The sequence below is a fragment of the Anomalospiza imberbis genome, chromosome 3 (genome assembly GCF_031753505.1).
Source record: "Anomalospiza imberbis isolate Cuckoo-Finch-1a 21T00152 chromosome 3, ASM3175350v1, whole genome shotgun sequence".
NCBI lineage: Eukaryota > Metazoa > Chordata > Aves > Passeriformes > Viduidae > Anomalospiza > Anomalospiza imberbis.
Window position 1 is genome coordinate 17,817,813 of NC_089683.1, and position 20,725 is coordinate 17,838,537.

Genomic DNA, 20,725 nt, shown 5'->3' on the forward strand with positions numbered 1-20,725 from the left:
TAATTTTTTTCATTCTTTCCAGAAATCAATGAAAACCTACAGATCTTGTTAAGACATTTTCCTGCAGACAGCCATGCAGGAAAATGTTGTATACACATGCTGTGTATGTGTGTCCTCAACAGGCACAGATGAAGGGCTTAATCTTATCCTCAGCAAGGTGACTTCTCTGGTACTCTGATTAATGTCTCTTGTTTCTTCTTTCCTGCTTCATCTACTTCCTAAGAAACTAATGTCACTATATAAACACATTCCCACACTTCCATCCTCTCCACTGGTTTAAATGCTTTTGTCATCACTGGCACTGTCTATCACTGATAACACCATCTGCAATGTCTATATTTTTCAAGCTCATAGACTTTGTCTAAGTGCTCCCACAATGGTGAGGATAGAAATTTCCTGCTATCAGGTCTTTCTGGTGAGCAGAAGAGAGACTTCCCGTGAAAATCAAGGGAAGAAGATATACAATGTAGGAGAGCACTGAGTGGGAGATCCATTTAGGGACATGGATGATTTAGTGGTGGACTTGGAAGTGCTAGACTAACAGTTGGACTCGATATTGGAGATATTTTTCAACCTCAGTGATTCTATGATTTTTAGATCAAGTATAGAGAAAAAGATCTTAGTAAAAAAGAAAATAAAAAAAGATTCTGTCATTAGTTACATGATTCAGTAATAGCTCATTTACTGATAGTTCTGTATTTTTCATAAGGCTAGTGTAAGTGTTCTGTCAAATAAATTCTTACAACTTCTACCCTGGGAGTGTACAATCGCTAGGAGTAAAACCTGTTATTCAAAAAAGGGCTATCACTTTAGCTGCCTGACTAGTCACATATTTTTGTTTTAGAATATGGCCCATGAATGTATTGTCAAGTATCAGAAGAGATCTGGGTCATAAAAGAGTTGAAGAGCAACAGAAAACAGGGAGATTTTATCCAGGGTTTTTCAGCTATTACTGTGCCTGTGTTATCCTGCAAGAGGAAGGGTAGAATGATGGAAGCATAAAGATTTTTCCTTGATTCTCAGCAGATGGCTTGTGAAATATAATCCTATAGGGAGTTCAGGGGCCCCCAAATATCCTGGATAAAGAAAAATGCATGACTGATCTGTTGAAATTACTTTGTAGGAAGAAATTTTTGTGAAAATAGGACTATAATTATGAGGTTAAAATTTTACAGTTAAATACCCAGATTTACATTCTTTCACTCCATGGATTACCAATCCATACGTTTTGGACATCACCAGGATGGCCAGTGGTCAGGGAGGAAGGACTGTCTTACAGGCTATCTGACCAAACTGCCCTGAAGTACTGCACCAGAAAGGTGCTCAGAGCCTGAGAATTAAGGCTGAGTCTGAGTAAAATGAATGATCCATTCAAGTCTGAGTATCAGAGACATTGCAGAATTATCACGCTCCATCACTGACTTTGAGCAGACAGTCAGATCTCAGCAATTCATTGCAAACCATATATGTTTGTCTGCTGGCTCTCTATTAGAAAGACCCATCATCACTTCTCCCATAATTATTCTCTTGAGATTATTTCCGCAATGTTCAGTGTGAAAGACGTTCATAAGTTTGCACCTGTTGATTTGTGGCAACAGTTTGATTTTCTCAAGTAATTCAATGAAGTTCTGCCAGCACTAAGATGTCAGAACAAGTGAAAAACCCGAATAGACACATTTGTCAATCACATTAGGTGTCCAAGATTAAATGAGTGAATAAATGAAAGCCATTTATCTAGTGAGCAGCTGCTCTTATTCCTAAAGTTCCTGTTGAGATTAAAGCTGTGCTGCTAACTTCTTCTTTTCCGTTAAGGAAAATGAAAGTAAATTTAGTACTTTTAACAATTACTTTAAAATAAGATAGCTGAAAATTCTTTCTAAGGACCAGATTCTTAAAAATAATCTTTTTTTTCACCTGAACCACAATGTTTACCTTGAATGTGAGAAACTGGCAATTGAGTTTAAAAATAAAATCAAAATGAAATTAAAAGAAAATTAAATTAAGTTAATTAATAATAGCAATAAAGATATTTTCAGTTGAAAAATCAAAATGTCATTATTTATTATTGTTTTAAAAAATGATTGCACTAAATGCTACTGTTACTACTGTAATACTACTATTAAATTACACTGTTTACACTAAAGCAATTGAGGAAGATCATTGAATCCTTCTGAAGCAGCTTGATTCTGCCAAAACCAGAGGACTCACTGAAAAAGATGCCAGTACAGAATGTCACTCAGTTTATATCAGCCCTCAAAAGTTTTGAGCAAGAAACATAATTTCTGTGAATGTATTTAGTTACAAATGGCAGCATGTGCTGAGCATAAAGATTATGTTTTAAGGTAAAAAATTAATATTTTCTAGCAGTGTAAATGTTTCTTATTTCCTCAAGTGAGGGTGAAACTTAGGAGGGCAGCATCAAACAGGCCAACCTAACCAGGTGAATTTTTCAAGGATAAGTATAAGCCAACAATATCCATACCCATGCAGCTTTTGAGGAAATACAGCTTAATGAGGGATGATACTGCCTTTCAATGCTGGCTTGCCATGAACCATACAGAAGGCTGACCTCGCTCTATAGAAAGGAGAGAAGAAAAAAAGAAATATATTTGTCATCATTTAAACATAAAAATGAGCAGAGGAAATTCTTCTGAAATTTTTAACGTTAAAATAATAAAGGCCAGATTTTTAGTCGGCATAAATAGCTAAATTGCAAATGCTACACACAAAGCTGTTATAATAGAAGCCCAGAACTGCATGTTGGGCTGCAGCAAAAAATGACTATGCTATGATAAAAGATTATATATATGTGTATACATATATATATATACACATACTTACCCAGTAACTTAAAATAGTTTATTCCTATTACATACATTCTCTCCTTTGAATGTACTTTTTCTGCACCTTTTTCACTCACAGACACGTTCACTCTTCTATTTGTATTTCAGAGGTGGCTTAAATGTTTACATGGCCCCGGGAAAGACAATTTTTTGCTCACAGAAAGTGTCAAGACTGTTCATGATTAAGGACTGGATTCCTTCACAAAACTCAGCCAAAATATTTTCTGTCTACAAAGCTTGGGTGATGCTGTGGAGTGAGGCCAATGCTTTTGTCATGCTAATGACAACCCGGGAACTTTTAAGTCCCCTCATTTGCCTGATGAATAAATGCCTGCCTTAGTCACCATGATTTTGTTTTAATTTTTTGCCATGAAAAATCTTCACCATCTTTTAGGGCCACCTTTAAACTTGAAGTTCCCCCTACTGCTTTGAGAGGATAAGAAGCCCATTTAAATGAAATGCAATTGATAATGAAGCTGCTCAGAAGTGCCTTGCTGTGGTACCAACTCAGCCTGCTTTCTGCCTGTATATGTGTGGTTCTCTTTCATCTTAATATTTATATTGCAAATTTGTTAAAGTAGAACCCTTTTCTTTCATGGTCTTTCTTTTTCATTGGTTTCATAAATTCTTTTTCAGTGCAACAGCTGTTGTTCTGTGGTAGCCATTAAAACATCTGTGGCATTAATGGTTTTGACTATGAAGCAGAGAAAACGTAATTTTCCTTACTCTTTCTTTGAATTTTGAGTTTGCTGAAACCTGAAGCTCAGAGCTTAAAGCTGAAAAAGGAATTCATAGTTTGTGGTATAAAAACTACTAGAACTCTCTGAGGTCCAGTATAATTTTCCAATATTTTAGGTGTAATTTTCCTTGTAATATATGCAGTTTAGAAAGCATGGTTGTGTAGGTCTTCCCACAGAAAATATTAAATAGATTCTGGAGCCAGTAAAATGCTAATTGAAGATTGTTTCATCTAGCTATGTCTATACCTGGATGACTTCTAGAAATTATGTAGATGTTGAAATATTAATACCAGGATTTGTATGTTTCTAAATGAAGATAATATTTACCATAAATAAAGTAGATTAGAAAGGTATAGATGACATCTAGTAATTTTTTACCTTTCTTTGCTAAGTTTCTATAGAATAGTAAAATTAGAACCTGAGTATAATTTAGGTTTGAAGGGATCTATGTAAGTCCAAGCTACTGCTCAGAACTTCAAGCTACTCAGGCCAACTTCAAAGGTAATGAAGAGTGTTGCCCCATTAAGTTTAAACAATCTTAAAAGACAAAACAAAAGTTTACATTTTCTCAGTGAAAAACTCCAGCATAACAACAAAATCCATATCCATCAGAAATACTGTAGAGACAGACTATTTTGCCTTTAATTTGCCAAAATGTGAATTTGCAGTGTTAAACTGCTACATTATTTTTTAACAGAAGATGGCAAAAAATGTACTATATCCACTAGGCCTTGGCTGCTTTTGACTGCAGAAGCAAAATCCTGTTCAAGTCAGCCATCATTCAGAGCAAGGTACAAACACAAACCATTTTAGCCCAAGAGTACCAAGGAAGCTGCTTTTTCAGACAAATGTTTTGGCTGCCTGCCTCCCCCAGTGTTCTGAACGTCTTTTCCATTTTGTTCTTGTTCATATTTATAGCTCAGTGTTTATAATAAAAGCTGGCATAATTATCCCCTTTCTGTTGCCCTGCTGCATTTATGTTTCCTTGTCAAGAGATCTTTCTTACTCTTTTTACATTCAGAACCCAAGAAACCATTTGAATTATGTTTCATACAGCCAGTTGGAAACATGCTCAATATTGACCATGTGCTCAGAACTTTCCTGAGTTGCAGGCAATGATGCTCCCTATAAATTGTCTTGTTTTCTTGAATGTGACACCTGGTGCCCTGTTGACCTGAGCTTTGAGGGACAAAGGGCATTCCTTGACCTTCATTCCTTGATGCTTCAATGTGCCCTGGCTCAACCTGCCAGACAGAGCCAATGCTGATACTACCAACATCAAAGTTGCTTCTTGCCTGAAGTAAAGGATGAGCAGGGAAGCATTTATGTCCTGCACAGGGTTCATGTGTGCTGCACAGCTCACCATATTGCAGAAACACCTCAGCTAGCTCTCAACAAGTGCACTAAGGGCCATTTGCCTCAGCAGGAGCTCCAACCAGATTAAATTGTCTCCTGTTTAAGGATTAAAGTGCAATGAAAGCCAAGCTGCATTTAGAAGCCTGACTTAGATTTCACAGAGTACCTTAACAGTGTTTAGAATATAAAAATAAAAGTTTTCCTTTAGTTAGATGTTCCTTTAGTAAAGTTAGAGCCCAGTGGTTTTTAATTTCTCTTTATCCATTGCTTTTAGCCATCTTTTGAGGACAGCTTATCTTTCAACTACATAAAAAGAATTTTCTCCTTTGTCCAAAGACATTCTGTATACCAAGGAATTGTTTTATTTTGAATATCAGTATTCAAATACAACATCTTTTTGTTCTGATTTAAAAGTCCTAGTACTGAGCTGCAACTTGAACAAGTGCCACAAACGGTTACCACAGCCCTCAATCACTGGCTGTGCTGTGAGATCAGTGTTCTGTAGAAATATAACCATGACTACACTAATAAGCAACAGAGTCTGTGCACGGACAGAAGCATCCACCCTGACAACTTAGCTCCTGGCAGACTTTTGGATGTAAACCAATTAACACCATCACATGCAGTCCTGGACCATGATTTGGGAGGTGGAGCCCTCTAAGGATTGCTCCCAATAGGCAGCATGGATGTAGTTCTCTTGTTTTGAGAATTAAGAGAGTTTAGCTGTATAAATGGGGATTGTGCCGTATCATTTGTCCTCAGGGACAGACAATAGTTTCTGGCCCATTTTATTTACTTGTATAGACAAAGCTTTTAGAAAAACACCAAACATGGCAATAATTTTTTATTTGTATTGTGGTTCTAATAAATCCCTTCTTCTCTCAATGGAACTGTTATTTTTACTGTAAAGGCATTAAGCTGAACAGTTCTTTAAGAATGATTATCAAAACCAGGATTGCAAAGGGACAAGAAAGAAGCCAAACACTGGAACTTTTTTACAAATTTGCCCTATGACATGCTTAAGATAATAAAAGTTAGTAATCTCAAGAGGAGGCATTTATGGATATCTGTTTAAATACCTTAAAAAGTAACATGTAATTAAAATACAATGCAAATGTAGTGGCTTTACAACATAAATTGTCACATGGGTCTAACATATGAAAAACAATTATGAATCTTCCCATCTTGTACCTAAATGTCTGACTTACATCTTTCATGCTGCACAAAGAGGTTAATCAGATAGAATTATTTAATCTTAAGTAAAATGATACAAAATGAAACAACAATAAGGAAAAAAATGGAAACCCACACAAAGCAATAAGATAGTTGCAATATAGTTGAGGTTTGTGCACACCCAGTGTGATCTATTTTATGCAGGAGGCCTCAAGAATAATCCCACTACATTTTTGCTCCAGAAAAGGCTAAAGGTATGAGTAGCAAATTGTTTACTCTCCTGTTCAACCTAGCAGAAAATTGTTTCTTCTTCTGTTGTCTTTGTTGAACACTGTATGGTAGAGGGATGTGCAGAAAGACTTATCTTGGTGCAAACTATACCCATGTCAGCAGAGAAAGGGGAGGGGGGAAATCCTGAGAAAAAAAGTGGCATGGGAAATGCTCCTGTTGCTGTAGTGCAGGATGGTAACGAGAAGACTCCAAGTCAAAGGTAAAGAGAATGAACTCTGATTTATTTCAAATGCACCGCTCTATTTATAGAGAACATAATGCAGACTAATTTCATTGGTCTTAGAGTAAAAACATCTCACACCATTGGTGTGCAGTGAATGATGCACGGTGGCAGAACATATCTATAAACAATGTGAACAACAAGAGAGATTAGAGAATTATTTACATTCTTTCCCAACTGTCTCCCAGGCTCTTGCCTGGTTAGAAAACCCTCTTGTTTTCTCTCTGACTGAACTGAGAATATCCACATGCTCCTTTCCTTCACCATTCAAAGAAGGGGAATGTTGTTCAAGGGGAATGTTGTTCATATTGCCTCCTGGGAGTAGTGTACTTGTGTCACTTCTGGCCAGAACCTAGGAAAATGCCAGCTGGCAGAAGTCAAATGTATATTGTGAGCACATCAGTAATCTAGTAGTATGAAATCACAGATAGCAGTCAGGATCAAACCCATATTTTCTCTGGAAAAACAAATATAAATATTTTTTAAATGGCAAGATTAAGATTTGACCCTCAATTTGGAAGGAGTTGTCTTTTTCTGGTATCTTCCCCATCTGCACAGTCTGAGCTCAAAGGTGGCTGTTGAACTTTGTGGCTTGATCAACACACTTACTTGAAGGGATAGAACTTGGTCTGTGGGCAAAGATACCATGTGCAAGGAATTCACATGCAGCCAGAAGGAAGTCGTAGTGATGAGGTGGGATGCCAGCCTAGAGAATGAAATGATAAATTGTAAGGAATGGGAAGAAGGCAGTGGATGGGGGATAGGTGATATGACAGTGATCATAATACTATCAATTATGTCAGATGAGGATATCATTTGTTAGTACAGTTTGCAGTGATATGCACCATTTAGTCCTTGCATGATTTATATGATTAGTGCTGTCATTCTGTCCTTCGAACACTTTACATTAGGTTTCCAAAACTGTTGGAATTAGCAATTTTAAAACTGATTGTAAATACTGTGGAAAGAATTACTAAATCCATTTAAAATTACTTTGGAAAAGGCTAAAAGAATCCGCTGAATCACTGTCAAAACAACAAAACTCTATACCAATTTTCTGAGATAAACCTGTTTTTTTTAATGTCTTAACATTTGATTTTATCTAGAAAAACAGGATACTTGTGTAAGGATATTTTTATGTACTAATAACTGCTGCAACATAACATTTCAAATATTTTATGAAGTTAAAAGGATAACACTTTTGAGGAAACAGAAAAGTTTTAACCCTTCAATCTTTTTGATTTTTAACTGCAATGTTTAGCTGAAAAAACAGAAGTGAGACCAGTTTGGACAGTGACTGAATAGGAAAATTACCACCCTAGTGCTTAGGGGAGAAATAGTATTAAGAAACCCACTCTTGATCTTTCTAAATATCAGTCAGGGCATAGATTTCAGTTATAGTGTAAATAAGGCATTGAGGACGTAGAAGAACAGCATCCTGACAGCAAGTCCATCAGATTCTCCCTCCCTGAAAACAGAGGAGGAGTGGCTAAGAATACACCCACTTCAACAGGAATAGGAGGCCTTGAGTTTTTATAGGGGTAGAAACTACCTCTTACAGAGGGGTACCTTAGGATATTTCCATGATAAGATGGTTGTTTTGTCCTGGTTCAGGTATGATATTCTCCAATCTAGTACTCCCGTTAAAAGGACCACACACCACTCCCCTTCCAGTGGGAGGAACAAAAGGCAAAGATCATGAGTTCTTGCAGAGAGGTCTCCCATTGGGCATCTGAGTTTCTGGACTCACATTGATGGGCTTCCTTTAGGTGCCACCCATTCAATCAATGTTAACTGGCAGCAGACACATGGCAGTGAAAGAATGACTGCCAACACAGTTCAGTTGACCCAGAAGAATCACCCTAGGGTGAGACTATCAGTCCCAAGCAGCAGAGTTTTTTAGACTCTGTGGTGGTGACGCTCGTGGTCATTTCTGTGTTTCACAGGAGTTTACTTCATTGTAAGAAAACAACCACAAATCGTTATAAGTCAATACCACAAATACGAATTTATAAAAGATTAATTTGATGCATATGATAGCGAACTTCCTCAGAAAACAATGGCAGATTCATTTTTATAAAATCATTCTACATTTGTCATCTTCAGTAAAATATATACTTTAGCTTATTATGAACATAGATTTTCCTTCTCCCTGTCAAAAATCAGGAAAGATATTAATCCCTTCACATTAGCCTTGGATCAGTACATTACCATTCAATCTGAACTTTCAAAGGGAAAGTACAAAGTTGTGAAGCATAGCAAGGGCTCCTGTGTATACACACATGTAAAGAAAAGAGGGACCTGCCTGTGTTGATTTCTGTGAATGTGTTTTATTTGTGCACAAGCATATTACAAATCTCCAATACATATTACAGCACTGAGCAGAAGAATTCAGGAAGCTTATGTGATTGTTTTCATTTTCCTCCTGTAAAGAGGTGCTCCAATTTACTATGGTTAAACATCAAGTGATTATTTTTGAAAATGAGTCATCAAAATTAGTATTCCTTGAGGTGTTAGTCATAGACACAGAACACTGGAAATAATTAACTCACAATTTTTGAACAATTCAGAAAGACCAATTTAAATTGCTGCAATTTTCATAGATAATATATATATATATTTTCCTTTTAAGAAGGGAAAGCTTCTAATAACAGTATTATGACCTTTCTGACATCAGTTAGACAAGAAGCATTTAAGAAAGTGAGTGCAAATGGGAGAAGAAGGAAGAGGTTAGTTACTTCCTGGAGATTTCTCTTTTAACAACTCCATAGCCTTTGACAGTTTTGGAGCAGGCAGACTGATCTGGTCAAATGGGCCAAATTGCTGGCATCTCACTTTCTATTGTACCAATCTAGATCTCTTTCCGGTGCATATAGAATTTTGCTATAGGAGATGAGGAACTCATTTGAGATGTGCCACTTGACAAGGAAACAAGTTTCTGCAGGACAGAAATTCCAAAATGGAAATCTTCCAGTTAAGTGACTTCCCCAGTCAATAGTAACAATATTTCCTACCTGCCTATTTTATCCTAATGAGGGTAAAGGAAAACTGCAAAATAAACTATTGTTCTATTCTTGAACAGCTTTTTATTTATAATCACAGAATAATGATTCTCACTGATTCCCTACTTATTAACATGGGCTCATTACAGAGCTCAGGTTTCTTAATCTGCTGACATTAAGTAGTTCTTACTCTTCAGGTAGTGCATTGGAAATCTGTGAAATTGCAGAGGTTTTCAGAAGACTTCTTAAATATGGGCAAACAAATTTCCCATTTTGACAGCTGATGTGTGCATTCATATCCACCCAAGTACATGTCCTACATGCACACAAAACCAGAAATACTGGCAGGAGGGTAAACGGGAATGGGACTTTGGTTTTCTTTGGCCATACAGAATTAATGCACCACTCCCCAGGGATGGAAGACCTCTTCTGTGTTCACTGTGTCACACAGTTGCATTTTCAAGACAGCTGGCAAATACTTAAGATGTGCTCTTCCAAGAAACATGTGTAGGATCAAGGTGAAATTAAGTCAGATTTTTACCATGAGTTCTCATATGAGCAATCAGGAACTAATGATATCAGTAAACAAAGATACTGATTGTTGTCTCCACCACCTCTAAGACATAACCTCAGAGACCCACACTGTATTAAGGATCCAGCAAAAAAGGATCCATTTCCCTTGTGGATTACTGAACAAATACTGAAGAATAATAAAATCAGAACAAGCATATGTGCTAATTCACCACCCTACCAATATTCTCCCAGTACCTGTTTTGCTCTCGGGAGATTTTCTCAATCCCATGCAAGCTCCTTGTGGCCATGAGGCCCTTTGAGTGCTGTGTCAGTCCTGAATAAGATCCCAGGAGCACATGGCACATTGAGATGACACATTAGGATGGCACATGCTGGACCTATATTTAACTATTGTTTCTAGACATACCACAGACAATATTGATGACTCCCTAAACAAGCCATGGAATAACACTATTTAAGCTGTCTTGGCTTAGTTAGCAGCTGATCACAAATTTAAAGAGCAGTAGTATCTTCAGTACTGTGTTCCTGCCATAGCCACAAGACACCAGTCCTTATCAGTAATGCTTAAGTTTGCCACTCTACATAAAATAAATAAAACAGTCTTAAAACAAACATGCAACATCATCAGACAGGACAGAAAATAATCAAAAATGCTTGAATTATGGCCAGACCTTTATTAAACACTCAGAAGACAAAGGTCAACTTAAAAAAATATTAGTGCAATCTAATATAAAGAGGATTAACAATAGCGTTAAAAATTTACAAAATGGAAGAAAAGAAAAACACTAGTAGCAAATACAAATCAGAAAAATGGATTTGTAGAAAATGGGTAAAGGAAAGAAAATAATTCCTGGAAAAATCTATAGTCAGCAGAGATAAGAGCAAGAGTATGGAGGGGACATTTTAGAAACAAAAATAATTCCAATAGTGGCATTAATTCATTATTAGAGCTTGTAGAATTCTTATTAATAATGATGAGATCTTAGGGAGGCCAGAAGTGGTCAGTAAATACATCTCTTGTGCCCTTGGGAAAAACCTTGATAGTGAGTTTTATTTCAGTCATTAATAACCAAACATAGAACACTAATTAAAAAAAAAAAAACAATAACAACAACAACAAAAAAAAAAACCATGCAGGATCAGCAGGTCTCGAAAACCTGCTAAAGAAATATTGTAGAAAGGAGCTCTCTGAACTATCAGTGCTCATTTTTAGTACATCTTTGAAAGCTCTGAAAAACCTAAAAAAGATAAAATGTGCCACTCATTAGGTGGTAAAACCTAAGTTACTTATCAGGCTGTAAGACAGAAACAAGCAGGCTAAATTATCTGATAAATAACAAGGTACCAGGGTAATAAAAAATTTAAAGATTTGGAAGGCAATTAATGAAAATCCACAAAGGTTTATACAAGCAATTCTTGTTTAACTAACTTGCTGGTTTTGTCTAAAATATTAAAAGTTGTGTTATTAAATGCATATGTATTGGTGCTTCTGCCAGAATCTCACCTAGCAATACAGGACATTCTGATTTATTTAAAGAAATATAAAGTTGGCAAGGCAAAACAAAATAAGATTAAAACTTACACTCTTACATTTTAAGACATGCTACCTCATTCCTACTAAATATGAGTATTTTATTTATACATTTGTATTTCAGAAAAGTTTTAGAAGTTATCTGAAATAAACCAGAAAATCTCTGTTGACAAAAGGTAACACAGCATAAAAGTAAATAATGCAGAGGACAAACTCCAGACCTTGTTGTTCAGGAAATATACTCAGAACCAAAAAATGTAAGAGGCAACATCAGGAAGAAACTTCTTTGATTATCTCTGGAATCTAAAGTCCAGGAGTGTTTCTGAATTCCCAGATACAGGTGCTGACCCCTGCCTCATCCTGGCTTTCCATTAGCATGCTATCTAGAAAGCCACCAGCCATTTCCCACATCCCTGTCTCCAAGCAGGTGAAATCTAAGCACATGATCTCGTTATACAAGGAGCAAGCAGGATCTGGGGTATCTCCTGGTGCTCCCTTGCAATTAAACTTAGATGCAGCCTTTGAAAAGGAATTGCTGATGGTAGAGGCAATTGCAATTGAAGGGTCAAAAAGGTGATCCTTGGGTGTATAATTACAGAAGGTGAAGCTGCAGAGGGAGGTCAGATTGCATCTGCATTTGGCAGCAGTTAGCATTGGAATGCTAGCTCCTTTCATCGGAGTACATTTCAGGGATGTTATAGATCTCAAAGATCTCACAGGAAAATTTCAAGGACACATTAAAAATGGAAATGTTTCACTGCAAAATCAAAAAATGATCAGTCTGACTTAAAGAATAGAAAGATAAAACTTGACTTGATCACATTCTATATACCTTATTAAATTTCTGTTGTCCATCTAGAGCAGAAGTTTAAAAGAAGTCTCCTGAATCTATTAAACTACCTCAAAATGAGATTATTAAGAAAAATTTGAAAGTAGGCATGTTTGGCTAGTGTTAGAGAGACAGTATTCAGACAGAAAAAAATTAATTAATGGATTCTATGATTATAGAGGATGTCACTGTAGGAGATTACAGTGGACCTACACAATAATCTCTGGGTATAACTCAGCTTTAAACCAGGTTTGAAACCTGCAGGTGCCAGGTCATGTAGGAAAAAAAACAGCCATTTATTCCTTTGCTTCTTCCCCCATGCTTCATGTGAAGTACTCTGCATATTGCCTTGAACTAATAAGCTTAGCTATATTTTAATAGATAGCTTAGTCAGTGTTTGAAACTGTAAAAAAAAAAAAAAAAGGAAGACAAATTCCATCCTCAGTTATACCTAGTTATCTTCATTAAGATTAATATGCCAGCAAGTACAAAGGAGACCAGAATCTGAACCTATGGTCATCACATGTGAACACTACATCTTTGTACCTAATTAGTTAGAACTAATTTTGCATATATTACCATAACCTAGCATCAGACCTATACAAAATAAATTACATATGTAGATAAACTATGTATCACCACCAGATCTTTTCTGTCAGGTAAGAATAAACCTTCTAATATAATTTTCTTAAAATTCATGAAGATGCAGCCAAAGCTATCTACTTCATTGATGGTGCTATTTTCTTCAGTATATCTAATGATAACTAAATTAAATTAAATTATTGTTCAGAAAATTTAGAGTATGGGTAATTTTCACACAACATGTATTGTATTATTATCTCATATTCTGCAATTTTCCAACATTAGCAAAAAATGTGTGATGAGATTGTTTTATCATCACAATAACAGAAAAACTGGTCATTTGCTTTCTATGTTCCCTGCAGAGGGTTTAGATTGTTTTCTTCTAAGGTGATGGATCAGTTTTTTAGAGAAGAAAAAATGGATTATGTATAAAATAATAGCAGAGTGAAATAATCAAATTGTTTAGGGAAGAAAAATAAACAACAGGACTTTTCAAAACTTTTGGAGAAAAATGATCATTTAAGTGTAATGCCAAAAAGAAATCACCACTCCATTTAGCATTTTCAATATATTCCCACAAGGAAAAATCTGACTCCAGGACCAAGATACATAATTTTGACTAAAATAGGGGGCCATGGGAAACAAAAAAGGTGCAAATTTATCTTCACAAAAAAGATGAAGACATAGTTTACAGGACCATTATTTTCCAGGTATACTTCTGTCTTCAGCAGGGACTCTGCTTTGTAACTTCACCTTTCAGACACATTGAAAGGGAAATTTGCAATCATATTAAATAGCAATAAATAGGAAAGGAGGGGTTTTGTTTATTTGTTTGTTGTTTTTTTTTTTTTTAAGTTTCTAAACTTCAATTATTGAATCCAAAGGAAGAAGGATATCTTCCTTGCTTTCCTCTAAACTGAGCTGCATATATTCAACCTGGGTTAAATACATCCTGAATTAAGAATAGATGCCTGGAGCTCTCTCTCCATCAGTTTTTATTTAAGTTCTGGAATAACTATATAGCAGTTTACTTGAAATGAAAATAGAAAAGCACCTAAGGAAACCCTTTAGAGAAGCACCTTTAGGTGTGACATTCTCTGTGTCTTAGTTACCCAGTAATATCATGGGTTGTAACAGCCTTTGTAAAGCAGACAAAGTTTGGTGCAGAACAATGCATCCAAATGATTTACTTTATTAGGAGGGGAATGTTCTTTTTTTAACTATAGTGATTCTGTCTGTACATCACTGAGCAATGCTTATAGTTAGATGAATTGTAGTAACTTCCAAGAGCAGATTTATGTAATCAATTGTGCATAGCACTGTGCAGTGACACCTTTGTGATCTGAATGTCCCTGCTAATGACAAAATTTGTATGCGGGAACAAAATAACCTGAAGTGCACTGCTGAGTCTTGTTAAATAAATATGCATTTTTGTATTCCATGGATTCTTTTTCAAACAAAGATTAACAATAGTGCTTATTTATTTATTTTAAAGTAAGTCTTTGAGACAGGAATATCCTGTGGGAAGTCAGAGTAGGAGTCACAGGAAAATCCATGGGATAGGACTGAAACATTCTTTTGAGCAATGAGTGAATTTTCTCTTCTTAACTACTTGACATTTTTGAAAATCTTACTATCATCAGAAAAGAGGGAGAAGAGATTTTTTTTTAACTAAATTAGAGCACATTTTCCTAATGACAGATGAACATAAGGAGAATAACAACAGTCTAAACAGGCTGCCATTGCTGCTATTGTATATAAAATACATAACCATAACAATAATATTTAAAATTTCTAATTAAAAGTGGAAGAGATTGCTTATTTCTTTATGTTTATACAAGTACTAGGAATGAAGTAAAAATAACTGATAAGAAAAGTATTCTTGTCTGTTTGTTTTAATGTAGATATTTTTCTCATAATAACTATGTCTTCTGAACTTAACATAGAAGCTATAAGTACAAAAATCATTCAGCTTTTCAGAGATTTCCATATGCTTTCCCACACATGTTGGGAAAAATCACAACACCTAAAGTTCAGTATTTTATATTAAAGTTAAATTTTTTTGAGAAAACTTGTCAATACAAACTGATTTACAGACAGTCCAGGCAACATCAAATCCTGATCTCATTATTGAAGAAGCATCTCTGTTAACTGTATTGGGGAACAAATCTTTCTGCCCAGCTCTTATGCCATACATGACTTCTTTATTTCTCTTTTTTTTTTTTTGGTTCACTTAGTGTGGATTTTGAGAACCGAGTAATTTGCAAGCTTGAAGCAATCAAGAATACAGTGGCTTAGAGTGAAAAACAAGCCAAACTGACCAAAAACTAATGAATTGGAGCAAAAAAGTGTATATAGGAAACATTTTTCACCAGGAAAAAATTCAGTCTCTTCTGTGCTGCATTGAGGAAAGTATGCAATAACCTTACAAATATATTTTGAAAAAAAAGAGAAGAAAGACCCATCTTACCTATACAGATGCACTTTCAGAATATGTTGAAAGACAAGAAGTTTAAAAGCAATGCAAAATCAGTAACTTGAAGGAACTGTCATCTATGGGAAAAAAATCACTGTGGAGTCCACTGATAGCAAATACCACTTTTATTTTTCTACCAACTCTAGAGAAGGGGTCAATTCTCTCAAGTGAGCTACTATAAATGTAAGAAACAGTATTGCTCTGCACAGTTGATCTGTGTAGAGAAGATGTGAGGGAAGGAAGAATAATTTTATTCTCATCATTCCCAAAAACACTAAGCAGCCACAAAACACAATCAAATACACCATATTAACTTCCAGTCGCACAACAAAATCACATGCCTATCCAACAATCATTGTTCCTTAAGCTCAAAAAGACATATTTGAATGCATATGCCCTTCAGCCTAATAGTAACCTTTATTTTGCCCACTGCAGTTTAAACCAAGATCTGGACGTTTGCTATTAAAGCAAATTGTAATGTAGTGTATGCTACCAGTTTGCTTCTATTGAAAAAACATGCCATCTTATCTGACAGAAAATACTGTGCAGTTTGAATCAACCTCAAGATATGTGACCCCAGGTTTATTTCTGCAGTGCAGAATCACTGTGCAATCAGTGAAGCCAGTCACTCAGATGTGTGCCAAAACAGAGGCAGAAGAACTGACAACTGACTTCACAGTTAATGGACCATTTGGATTTGCCATTGGCAGGCCCTGAAACAGGGGCACATTAGTGATGAAAATACTTTTACAAAACAGAGAAAGGAGGAAAGAAAAGCAGGTCACTACCCACATTAGTAAAACAAGTATCATTGCACATCTATGCTATTCCCATTAAAAATGTTAATTTTGCAACATTTTTCCACTTTTGTCATTTGCACAAGGACAAAACAATCATGCCAAGTTTTTGGCCATAAAGTAACATTTATACTCCCTTTACAATGATGTCAATACTTTAGTGATGGAAAGTTACATCTCTAGTATTCAATAGAACAGCACATGTTAGATTAAACTAAGGAACAGGAGTTCATCTACAGACAGAAAGAAAGGCTGAGAGTATGCTTGATAGAAGTGAAGGCAAAAAGTAAAAGTAGAATAAAAAGTGGGTAAGTGGATACAGTTGAGTTTTCTGACTGTGGAAAGTACCTTCAAAGAGCCCTGAATGTGCAGCAATCACTGCTTATCCACACAGTCTTCCTACATCAGAAAAAGTAGGATTTTAGGTGGTGGCTGCAGTTCTTCTGACTTATGCTTTGTGTGCTCTGTAGAATGCAGTTTTGCTTTTGCTTTTTTTAAAGACCTCATCCTGCATTTTATTATCTTTTTCACATTACAGGAATTAAGTAGACTTTTTAATTTATTATGTTTTGCAGAGCAATGGCCAATATCTTTAATGTATAATTTTGAAAAGTGTGTTGTTAAAAGAAATGAGCCACTGGATTTTGGTCCAGCCTAGAGACATCTGATCTGGCCAGATAGCACTCTCTAAATAGCTGTCAGATTGCAGATATCTGAGGTTTCTGAGCAAAACTGTGATCAGCATGCAGCTTCATTAATCTACCCCATTCCATTCTTTTCATATGTCATATAATAATGGTAATGAACCAAGAAGTGAGTATTTGTAGACTGCACAATAGACATAAACAATTTATCATTTTCTGTTTAATTAAAGAACAACAATAAAAAGAAAATTATCCATAACAGTCCAGAGTCTACGAAAGGATTCAAGATGAACATGCAGCTAAATGACTGTGAGGCCCTCAGTGACCTCCACAGATGAGCACTAGAAGATTAAAGCAGCCCTGGTGCAAGAAATTAAAAATTTTGTGAGCAAGGTTGGTGCAAGTTTGAGTTGTGATAGAGCTGTTGAATGAGTATAACTTATAGTTTGAAAACTAAGAGAAGCAAGGAGAGAAAGGAAATAGCTAATAAACAAAGAAAGTATTTTTAGAGAAGTATTTTCTCTTTATACACACAGAAGCATTCACACGTGCTCACAGTCTACATTCTGTGAAACAAATTATCCATTTAGGGAAAAAAAATCCTACCCCATAATTAGCAACCAGTTTAATTGCAGTCACTAAACTGCTCTTTCTGGCAACACCCTCCAGTCATGTTTTTAATTGGGCTTGACTGTCTGGTAAGCACAGCCATACATGAGGTGAGGTGCAGAGCACAGGGGGACTCTCTCTGGGAGAGCCCTGCTGCTGCCAAGACCCCTTTTTACAGTCGGCTGGTGCCGTTTACTGCCACACATTGGCATGGGAGCATCCCCAACAGCCAGGGGAATGCTTTCTGTCTTTTTTCTTCCCAAAAACATAACATTTGATTCTTCCTCAGGGGATGCCACCATAGCAAGAGCAGGGGTTCAAAATGCATTTCTTCTCACATCTATTGGTTAAGCTGACTTTATTCATAGCTTGTGCCCAGTAATGAGACTATAAACTCATGCTGCATGTGAATACACAGCACAGCAGTCATGCTTGAATGGAAAGATGCCCCAGGAAATTTAACTTCTATGTGAACTATGTTTACCTTTTGAAAAACCTGCTTTCAATCAAGCTAGAAATCACAGAGGAAGCAACAGAACAAGCTGAGAACACAAAGGAAGAGTGTGTTACTTCTCTAGACATCCCTCAGCTTGCAGGCTGCCCTTGGCACTCAGGAGGTGTCAGGTGCCCCTTCCCAGAGTGAGCCAGGGAACTCAGGGCAGCCAGCTTCTCAGCAGCAACGCTGCTGCTTTTATTGGCTCTGTGGACTCACTGAATATTCATTCCTGATTCTGAAAAAGAGTGGTCTTAAAATTTAAGCGGAGTCTCATAAAGAATATGCCTGGGTGCCAGAATTATGTCAGGCCTCAGTATCCTTATCTGCAAAATGGGATTCAAAACACAAAACGGCTTTCAAGGACCAAATTCTTGAAGGTTTGTAGTTAAGTCAACAGGGTAGCTTACCATTCAGAAGTGTTCCTGATTTCTTTTGTGCCACCTTTCCACAACCACACAATAATTTTCTGATGTTTTACCTCACCTAACAGAGGTTTGAAAGTTATTTGCCTGGTTTAAGTTCATCACTTAAACTTATCTCTGGTCAGTTAAGTGAGAGAGCCACATACAGGAAAGTGTCTTGTTGTTGTTTGGATTACCTACTCTAGAATGGCAGAATCACTTTCTGCAGAGGCTTTCCTCTTGCCAGTGTAAATATAGAACTTGGATGGTGTACCTTGCATAAACCAGCTGAAATTATTCAGCTTTTATTTTATTTTCTCAATGTATTCAACTTCTAAACTCAGCTCGAGTGGTGTTCTCCTTCGTGAGTCAGGTCTGTGGTCATCCATGGTTCATCTGCAGTTATATCTGTAACACACAATGGATGATCCTTCTACAGTCTCTATATTTGCATTTTCTCACTATGAAAACAAAAAGAGTGTGAAATAATAGGGCCAATGTTGGTGTACAGCAGGATCTTGTGTATCATCAATGTAGCTGATTCCCAGGCATATATCCAGAACCCAGAACGGAAATAGAGCACAGCTTATACGGGAAAAGAATTAATGTTAGGTGACTTTTGATAAGCAAAAAAGGAAAAAAAAAAAAAGTTGAATAGAAAAAGATGAAATATAAACTTCTGGCTGCGATCTGATCATCCTCGATCAGACCCTACATGATTATGGTCCTGGGTAAATATTTCACAGCCAGAATTAGTGTAATCAAAATATCCACAAAAAAAAGACCAAACAGATAACATGACTCATTATGGAGTGACAAAGCAAATTTCCTTCTTTTGCTTTTTGTATTATTCTTTTGTATTATTGTTAATAGATTATTTAAAGCAAAGCAAGATAAGCACACTTTTGCATAATATTTACCTTACAATAATACAATAATCTTGTTGAAAAGTTAATAAAGACTCTGCAATCATTAATACAAAATATCACAATACCTAGTGGAGTATTTGATCATTTTCCATCTGCCTCCTTTAGCTTTAATTTCATGGTGATTTCATCTGTAAAAAGGGAGAAAGCTCCACTCCAAAACTGTCAGACAGTGGATGACTGAAAAGTAATAATAGAAGATTTGAGGTTCTTCAATAATAGAAGATTTCAGGTTTTGTAAATGCAGCTCCTTGACAAAGCACAATGGTTGAGGGCAAAACTGTGCACATTTCTTTACCCCGTGTTTCTACCAGTGATTATCACCCCCGGAGAAGAGGACATAAAATAAAGCATGAAGCTGCACTCCACCCAACACAGCTCACAGTCTGCCAATTTAGCCTACAGATTTAAGATGGTTTTCCATTGAAGACTCCAGGCTGAGAACTGCAGCACCTGAAAGTTTCTCAACTTTATTCTGGCACAGGATGAAGAGGCTTTAGGCTGGCACAGATCACTAACTGAAGCCCACATTCCAGACTACTCGGACCTTTTTAGTGTCGCTCCTTGGGCATATGTCAGTGGCAATTATCACCACTACCACACCATAGCAAACAAAGGAATAAAGTTTAAAAGGAACATGTGAATCAGAATTAAAAGATTTACACACTATAGGCCTGGACGCACCTTTATTGAAAAATTTCCAATTGAAATATCTTTCACATTTTAAGAGGGAATGTATCCTGAATCTCCCAATGTCCAAAGATTAATTTTACAGATAAATCCCAATTTCCTTAGCTTGCACCTGACTGATGCAGCTTGCAAGACTTCCCACCAGCTTTTCAGTATCTACATATTTCTGGAACTTCTTTGAAGCCCAAAGGGCTATGGTTATCTGAAAACTGCCTTAAAGAAAAAAAAGCAAAAACCAAGCAAAACCCAAAAGGGCGTCCTCACTACACACACACTTCATCTGAAGCCCTCAATTACTCTGTGAAGAGAATTGCAGTCTCATCATTCTGGGACAGAGCAAGATATCATCTCTAAATATGGATGCTTAAATGCTGTTAGCCTCTGAAGAGCACTTCTTAGCTGGTCATAGGTCTCACCAGGCATTCAGAAAAAATATTTTGTTTCAGAAAATGAAAACCTCTTAGGGCAGTTTCCACCAGGTAAACACTATGAAAGCAGGATATTCTTATTACATGCAGACTTTTACCTTCCACCTTTTCACATGGGCAAGAAACTGGTAGTGGGAGCAGGATGAAGAAAAATCTT